Genomic DNA, 9,727 nt, shown 5'->3' with positions numbered 1-9,727 from the left:
TTTAAATTGTGGCTTATTTCAAGTGACTTGCTGCAAACAGTGGCAGCCCTGCTCCCCCTCATTGGGGGATTGTGCTCTTCTAACATGACTGCAGGCTGTTGCAAATGAAATCAGCTACTGTGGAGGTCCGGACCGAATGTGAAGTGCAATTTTTTAAACAAAAGAAAAACTTAAATGCCCTTTGAAAGTAAAAGGGCCAAAATGTTTTAGTAATTCACTTTGGCAATGAAGCTTGAAGCTTGGTGGCAAGGACTCCAGCTTTCTCCTAGGTTTTAACTCCTTGAGTTTTCTTCCATCCTCTCCAAAATGCAATGATTCCTTCCTGAGGTGCAATTCTATGAATGCTGGCTGCCTTCCAATACTTTATGCAAGTAGCTCCTATTACATGTATGTGATCCTTGATGTTGACGAATTAATTAAAAAAAATTATGTCTTTTTAAATAAAATCATCTGGAGCCCAACTGCATGCCATTCCCACTATCTAATATTTATAAATGTGCCTATCTGAATCTCCCTCTGCATGTTTGTTTTATTGTAGATTCAATTTTTTATATGATCTGTTTCATTAGCATTAGCCCTTAATATGATTTTTAGTGGATTGGATCCTAATTTTATACCATTAAAAAATGACATGTAAATACTTGGTCGGAACAGAGATTTCATCATCTGAAAGTGCTTAACTGAAACATTGTGTACAGTATATTTTACATAATGGAATGGAGATGGGGCGGAAGGAGCAATTTATTCTCATCATTGATGTTGCAAGAACTGATGTTACTAGTTACCACATATTCATTATTCTGTGTTGTTGATCAGCATTGCAAGAGCAATGTTTATTCAAGTAAGGACTGAGTTTCAAAATTAAATTTTAAAAATCTACAAAACATCATTTGTTCAATATTATACAAAATGATACGATTCAGTCATTGAAATAACTACTTATATTTCAGAGAGCTGATGACACGCTCTGACTGAGGCCCGCAGTTCCCGTTTTAGATCTGTGATTAATGGAAGTTTTTCTTTCTTATTTCTCAGGATGTGGACCACAATGCTAAGGCATCATTTATTATCCATCCCTAGGTGGTGGTGGGCTGCTGCCTCACTCGCTCGGCCACCACAGTGAACCACAATTTGGGACTGGAGTCACGTGTAGGCTATAGAAGTAGCAGGTTCCATTCCCCGAAGGATATTAGTGAACCTGTTGGGGGTTGTTACAACAACCTGACAGCTAGCCCACAGTGATCAGATTTATTGAATTCAATTTCACAACTTGTCATGTGGGATGTGACCTCTGGGTTGCTAGCCTAGGACCATAACCATAAACTACCATATCCATCTGGTAAATATTTTAAATATGGTATTACTTAGGAAACAATTTGTCATGTCTACATTTTTTTTCCACTTAGAGTATATTTGTTGAGATACTGGAGAATGTGTGTGTTTGTACAGATGTGCCAATAATGTAGGTAAACTCCAGTAATTTTACCAATATTATTTGATTGCCATACATTCACACGAGGCATTATTGCAGGCTCTTCACTGTCCCTGTATGGTGATCTTAAAGTTTAAAAAAACCTAATTAAAACTAGAAGACAGGCTCAGTGAGTTGATGTCTCAAATCACCTGTCTCCTTTTAGGAAGATTGCTTGTCAGAGTTTTAAAAAAACTGTAAAACCTCACGTTAATTTCACAGAAGTTAGCAGAGGACTTGCAGGATAACTTGCTAAAATGTGTGGCTGCGAGGTATTCATCTTCTGGATACGTCACACCACCTACACCTTAACTGGGGTGTTTTTCCTGGAGTTTCATTTCGAGGAATTTGATTGCACATGAAGATGGGGCGGGGGGAGGTTTTTCCGTCACAGAGTGTGGGGGGCGGAGGGGGGAACAGATGTGTTGATTTTACGCACGTGCGGAAATGATGAAATATACTGAATTTTGCACAATACTTTAAGTTGATTGGCAAAATCAACTTTGGACAGATGTGCCAATAATGTAGGTAAACTCCAGTAATTTTACCAAAGGTGACATGAGAAAAAATATTTACACAGCGAGTGATTAGGATCTGGAATGCACTGCCCGAGGGGGTGGTGGAGGCAGATTGAAAAGGGAACTGGATAAGTGCTTGAAAGGAAAAAATTTGCAGGGCTACTGTGATAGGGCAGGGGAGTGGGACTAACTGGATTGCTCCTGCATGGAGCCAGCGTGGACTCAATGGGCTGAATGGCCTCCTTCTGTGCTGCAACCTTTCTATGATTCTATGATTTAAGCAATTTCAGTGATTTGTCTTGAGTGAGATTTTAGAACAAAATTCCATTTTTATTTATCACACATCTTGTTGCTTTTTACATTAAAAAGTAGAAAATGCTGGAAATATTCAGGTCCACCAGTATCTGAAAAGGGAAAAGACACCTTAATGGTAGAATTAGGACTCACATTTTCTACTTTTATTTCAGATTGGCGGCAGCTTTTTTTAAATCCTTGCTGCATTTTATGGACGTCCTTTGCTTAGGGGCAAGTCTTGTATCTTATTTAAATCTTTAACTTTCTTCCATTCACATTTCACATGTATCTATGTTTTGATACAACATATCCTGCCTGTGCCCCTACCTCGGCTGCTATCGCTGCTGAAACCCTTATCCGTGCTTTTGTCAGTCGACCGTATCCTATCTCTACATCTCGCTCACCCGATACTCTGTCATTGCTGACCTGCACTGGCTCCCTGTCCCCATCATATTGAATTTTAAGTCCTTGTCCTCATCTTCAACTTGCTCCACGGCCTTGCCCCATCCTACCTTTTCACCCTACTCCAGCCAGACATCCCCTCCCACGCCCCTTGTTTATACGGCTCGGGCTTTTTCTTCTTTACCCACCACTGGTGGCAGGGCCTTTAACCACCCTAGCCCAGTGTTTTGTGGTACAGTGAGGCAGTGCACAAGTTTGTGCCCATAATTACCTACATGATGAACTCCAGAGCTTGTTTACAGTGTATGTTCATGATTTGGAGCTGGGGACAGAAACAAAGAAATCTAATTTTGCAGATGACACCAAATGTTGGGGCTGAATGGTTCAAGTAGGAAACCCAAATACAAAGGGATCTGGATAGATTAGGAATTTGGGCTAATAAGTAGGAAATGGCATTTAATGTGAAATTTAACAAAAGGTAATGAGATTAGGTAAGGGAAATAAGTAGAGAGAATATAATTAAATGGCTCTAGACGACAGGACAAGCATCTGGAGGGCGAATAAATCGCTCACTGAAACCAGTGCAATGTGCAGCAGTAGTAAGGAAAGCTAACCAGATCTTTGAATGTATAATCAGAGACTCATTATCAGCAGATGATAATGAGTCTCTACATTGCACTGGTATGACCATATCTAGAGTCCTATGTACAATTCTGGTAGCCAAGCTATTGTAAGGATATCAGGCACTGGAGGCGGTTTGGCAACCAGACTGATACCTAGCATAAAGTATCTGAGCTATAGAGATTGAAAAGTCTGGGATTGTTTTATTTTATTCTTGAGAACAGAGTTTCAAGATTCTTTAGGGAATAAATAAATTGAACCCTGATAATATGTTTGAGATTGTCGATTGAAATTTCAAATATAGGTGTGGAATCCAGATATTGGTGATATTCAGAGAGACTTTCTCTAAACACAGTGATTCCACCGGAAGGCGGAAGTACAATACAGATCTGCAAAGCTTTGACATGAATCCAGACAGAATTACCTTATGTAGCAAGTCAACTACCCCCATTTTTCCTCTTCTCCTGAAGTTATCGCCCTTCAGTGGGGTATGGCACCAGGTGCCCTGTTACCTTGGTCAACTGATCGTTATTCATATGTGAGGTATGACAAAAAATAGGAAGTTTTGGTCTTTATATGATTTTAAATGGGGGTAAATCCACATTAAAATTGACATCAGCCAGCTGTGCTCTGGGACATCTGTGTGAAATTTTCTTTGTTCTATCACAAAACTAGTCTGTGGTCAGTGAATGCAGCTGTTGAAATCCAATTCTCCTTGTCAACTTATTAAATATGGATTAATAACCCTAAATATAATTTGGGTGTTTTTGTATCTGTGTCTGACTGATAAAACACAAATCACATTTTTGTTTCCAGAGGATTACTCCATGAATTCATCTTCGTAGTGACCATCTAAAAACATAGTTTCTCCTGTAATTAGGTGTTAAAAACAAGACTAGTTGGGAAGGTGTGAACTTTTACCTAGAGGAGATAAACTGGGCTAGATTTTCTACCCATATGACTATCAATGAGTGAAAAATCTGACCCACGATTCCTATTGATCGATCATTTGTAGTGGTGTTGGTCTGCTCAGATCCTGGCTGTTAAGGACAGTCTTCAAAGAGACTGCTTCTACATCAAAGGGAACCAGTGTCAGGCCATAGGATTCTCCTGTATTTTATTCATTACACCTTATTGTATGAAGGGAACAACTAGAGTTCGATAAGAATCTTGTGTTTACACTATCAGAGACTGTGTGTGTCTAAGAACATGCTGAGCGAAGCTGTAACAATCATGGACTCTTTTTAAAGACCCAGACAGTTTGTATGTAGTGTAAGTTTGATTATTGTACTATATTGGCAGCCACTGATGGCCGTGCCTTCAGCTGCCTAGGCCCTAAGCTCTGGAATTCCCTCCCTACGCCTCTCCGCCTCTCTCTGCCCTTTTAAGACGCTCCTTAAAATCTACCTCTTTGACCAAGCTTTTGATAACCTGTCCTAATATCTCTTTATGTGCTCAGTGTCAAATTTTGTTTGATAACGCTCCTGTGAAGCGCCTTGGGGCATTTTACTACGTTAAAAGTACTATATAAATGTAAGTTGTTTTGTTATATAGTACGTTGTCTATGTTGCTGTTTCTGTGTGCTTATCTGTAAATATGTCCCAACGTTAATTTAGCCTGTGCACAGTGGTCTAGTGTTGTGGTATTTTCCACCTTTTGAGCTAATAGGAGAACACTGCGAGCTTCCCCTATATTTTATAATTAGGGATTTACTGTGACTCAGGGTTAATTGTTAGATCTGAACTATGCTAACCCATGCACAGCAGAGAATAAAGACGTAGCTTTCGGTTCACAAGAGATTTGATTTGTTTATGGAAACTGTCATCCGGTTATAAACACAGGAAACCTGCTGGGGTGGGAAGGTATGTTGGTAAAGCCTTGAACCGTAACAAGAGCCTTGACAGCGAGTGCCAGCAAGGCTATTCGATCATAGGGGCATTCTAGGTGAACCTGTCTTCCTGTCTTCACCCTGGCTGATTTTGCGCCACCCAAACCCAGGGGCCCTGCGGCCAGCAGTATGACATTCCTACTGCTACCCAGATGAGATCAGCTAACAAAGTTCAGGCCAAGGATCAAACCAGGCCTGCATGATTCCACTGTTCACTGGATAAATTAACTGAGCCATCAGGTGAGTGTGCAAATGTCCTTCAGAGAATAGGATCATAGAAACATAGGTTACAGCACAGGAGGCCATTCGGCCCATCGAGCCTGTAGTGACTCTTTGTAAGAGCAATCCAGTTAGTCCCATTCCCCCGCTCTTTCCCCGTAGCCCTGCAAATTTTTTCCCTTCAAGTATTTATCCAATTCCTTTTTGAAAGCCATGATTGAATCTACTTCCATCACCCTTTCAGGCAGCACATTCCAGATCATAAATACTCGCTGTGTAAAAAAGTTTTTCCTCATGTCGCTTTTGGTTCTTTTGCTAATCATCTTAAATAGCTTAAATTAGAGTATTAATTTTTTTCTGTTGATCAATGTCAATTAGTTTAATAAAATAAAAAGATTCTCTGGCATTCTTGTGAAAACTTTATGATATTAAATGGTGCAGGGAGAAAACTGTGGAGTAAATTTAAGAGTTCAATGTGTAACAAGTAATTTAAAATACTCTGGGGCCGATTTTTGGTTTGGGTGCACATTGGGCGGTGGGTGGAGCGATCATGTTGCCCGACTGATGGCACCAGTCAGGCCTCCTTTTAATTTGAGTGCTGGCAGCTTCCCGATCCATCAGCACTGACTGGCAGCTTGCCAATTGGTGGAAGTGGGCGTAGGAAATTTGACGGCTCCACAACATCGGTGAGCCGGATGTAAGCCTTTAAACGGGGGGAGGGGACAATCCGGGGAATGGGGGTAGTCTGTCCACAGAGTGACCGGTGGTGGGTGCGAAGATTTTTGTGGCGAGAGGAGAAGCATTCGTTCTGCTCCAGGCCACACAATAATCAATGATACGGCTTTTTATAGGGGGGCTTTTCGGAGCGGCCTGCAGCAGCCCCTTTAAGGACTGTTGCATAGAATTTTACAGCATAGGAACAGGCCATTTGGCCCAACAGGATTATGCCGGTGTTTATGCTCCCACCTTACTTCATCTCATCCTATCAAAAGAACATAAGAAATAGAAGCAAGAGTAGGCCATATATGACCCCTCGAGTTGGCTCCGCCATTCGATAAGATCATGGCTGATGTTTGGCCTCAATTCCACTTTCCTGCCCGATCCCCATATCGCTTGATTCCCCTAGAGTCCAAAAATCAATCTATGTCAGCCTTGAATGTACTCAATGACTCAGCGTCCACAGCCCTTTGGGGTAGAGAATTCCAAAGATTCACAACCCTCTGAGTGAAGAAATTCCTCCTTATCTCAGTCTTAAATGGCCGACCCCTTATCCTGAGACTATGTCCCCTAGTTCTAGACTCGCCAGCCATGGGAAATAATCTCTCAGCATCTACGCTGTCAAGCCCCCTCAGAATCTTACATGTTTCAATGAGATCACCTCTCATTCTTCTAAACTCCAGAGAGTATAGGCCCATTCTACTAAATTTCTCCTCATTGGACAACCCTCTCATCCCAGGAATCAATCTGGTGAACCTTCGTTGCACCGCCTCCAAGGCAAGCATATCCTTCCTTAGATAAGGAGACCAAAATTGTACACAGTACTCCAGGTGTGGTCTCATCAAAGCCCTGTACAATTGTAGCAAGACATCCTTATTCTTGTACAACAACCCCCTTGCAATAAAGGCCAACATGCCATTTGCCTTCCTAATTGATTGCCAAACCTGCATGATGACTTTCTGTTTCTCTTGTACGAAGACACCCAAATCTCTCTGAATGCCATGATGTGGAGATGCCGGTGATGGACTGGGGTTGACAATTGTAAACAATTTTACAACACCAAGTTATAGTCCAGCAATTTTATTTTAAATTCACAAGCTTTCGGAGGCTACCTCCTTCGTCAGGTGAACGATGTGAAAATGAAATCCTCGAGATGAAATCGCATTTATAATTCACAGAACAATGCTTGGTGAGTACAGACAGTTTTTTCAACTGCCCGTTGCCAAGGCAATCAGTGTGCAGACAGACAGGTGTTACCTGCCAGGTCTCACAGAATATACAAATCACCAAAAAAAAACAACAAACAAAATAAAACAGAGATAGAGAGGTAGAAACATAGAAAAGACAGCAACTGACCCGTTATATTAAAAACAGATAACATTTGTTCGCTGGTGGGGTAATGTGTAGCGTGACATGAACCCAAGATCCCGGTTGAGGTCGTCCTCATGGGTGCGGAACTTGGCTATCAATTTCTGCTCGACGATTTTGCGTTGTCGTGTGTCTCGAAGGCCGCCTTGGAGTACGCTTACCCGAAGGTCGGTGGATGAATGTCCATGACTGCTGAAGTGTTCCCCGACTGGGAGGGAACCCTCCCGTTTGGCGATTGTTGCGCGGTGTCCGTTCATCCGTTGTCGCAGCGTCTGCATGGCCTCGCCAATGTACCATGCTCTGGGGCATCCTTTCCTGCAACGTATGAGGTAGACAACGTTGGCCGAGTCACAGGAGTATGAACCATGCACCTGGTGGGTGGTGTCCTCTCGTGTGATGGTGGTATCTGTGTCGATGATCTGGCATGTCTTGCAGAGGTTACCGTGGCAAGGTTGTGTGGTGTCGTGGACGCTGTTCTCTTGAAAGCTAGGTAATTTGCTGCGAACGATGGTCTGTTTGAGGTTGGGTGGCTGTTTAAAGGCGAGTAGTGGAGGTGTGGGGATGGCCATAGCGAGGTGTTTGTCCTCATTGATGACATGTTGAAGGCTGCGGAGAACATGACGTAGTTTCTCCACTCCGGGGAAGTACTGGACGACAAAGGGTACTCTGTTGGTTGCGTCCCGTGTTAGTCTCCTGAGGAGGTCTATGCGATTTTTTGCTGTGGCCCGTCGGAACTGTCGATCGATGAGTCGAGCGTCATATCCCGTTCTTACTAGGGCGTCTTTCAGCGTCTGTAGGTGTCCATCGCGTTCCTCCTCGTCTGAGCAGACCCTGTGTATTCGCAGGGCCTGTCCATAGGGGATGGCCTCTTTGACGTGGTTAGGGTGGAAGCTGGAAAAGTGGAGCATCGTGAGGTTGTCCGTGGGCTTGCGGTAGAGTGAGGTGCTGAGGTGCCCGTCTTTGATGGAGATTCGTGTGTCCAAGAAAGAAACTGATTCTGAGGAGTAGTCCATGGTGAGCTTGATGGTGGGATGGAACTTGTTGATGTTATCGTGTAGTCTCTTTAGTGATTCCTTGCCGTGGGTCCATAGAAAGAAAATGTCGTCGATGTATCTGGTGTATAGTGTTGGTTGGAGGTCTTGTGCAGTGAAGAAGTCCTGCTCGAACTTGTGCATGAAAATGTTGGCGTATTGGGGTGCGAATTTGGTCCCCATGGCTGTTCCGTGTGTTTGGGTAAAGAACTGGTTATCGAAGGTGAAGACATTGTGATCCAGGATGAAGCGGATGAGTTGTAGGATGGCTTCCGGAGATTGGCTGTTGTTGGTGTTGAGTATTGATGCTGTCGCAGCGATGCCGTCATCGTGGGGGATACTGGTGTATAGTGCCGAGACGTCCATCGTGGTGAGAAGTGTTCCTGGTTCAACTGGTCCGTGGGTACTGAGTTTTTGTAGGAAGTCTGTAGTGTCGCGACAGAAGCTAGGGGTTCCCTGTACGATGGGTTTCAGGATGCCCTCGATGTATCCAGAGAGGTTCTCACACAGGGTTCCGTTGCCTGATACGATAGGACGTCCGGGTGTGTTGGCTTTGTGTATCTTTGGGAGGCAGTAGAAGTCTCCCACGCGGGGAGTACGTGGGATGAGAGTGCGTAGGATGCTTTGAAGGTCTGGATCGAAGGTCTTGATCAGTTTGTTGAGCTGGTGGGTGTGTTCTTTGGTCGGATCTGCGGGTAACCGTCTGTAGTGTTCCTGGTTGTCCAGTTGTCGGTATGCGCCGACATTTAATAGTTTCTCTCCATTTAAAAAATATTCTGTTTTTCTATTCTTCCTACCAAAGTGAAGAAACTCAAATTCCCCACATTATACTCCATCTGCCAACTTCATGCCCACTCACTTAACCTGTCTCTATCCCTTTGCAGACTCTTTGTGTCCTCCTCACAGCTTACTTTACCACCTAGCTTTGCATCGTCAGCAAACTTGGATACATTACACCCGGTCCCTTCATCTAAGTCATTAATATAGTTTATAAATAGCTGAGGCCCAAGCACTGATCCTTGTGGCACCACACTAGTTATAGTCTGCCAACCTAAAAATGGCCTGTTTATCTCTACTCTGTTTTCTGTCCATTAACCAATCCTCTAACAATGCTAATATATTACCCCAACCCCATGAGCCCTTATCTTGCATAACAACCTTTTATGTGGCACCTTATCGAATTCCTTTTGAAAATCCA

This window comes from Heptranchias perlo, chromosome 1 (genome assembly GCF_035084215.1).
Source record: "Heptranchias perlo isolate sHepPer1 chromosome 1, sHepPer1.hap1, whole genome shotgun sequence".
In the NCBI taxonomy this organism is placed as follows: Eukaryota; Metazoa; Chordata; class Chondrichthyes; order Hexanchiformes; family Hexanchidae; genus Heptranchias; species Heptranchias perlo.
This window is presented reverse-complemented; position numbering follows the sequence as displayed.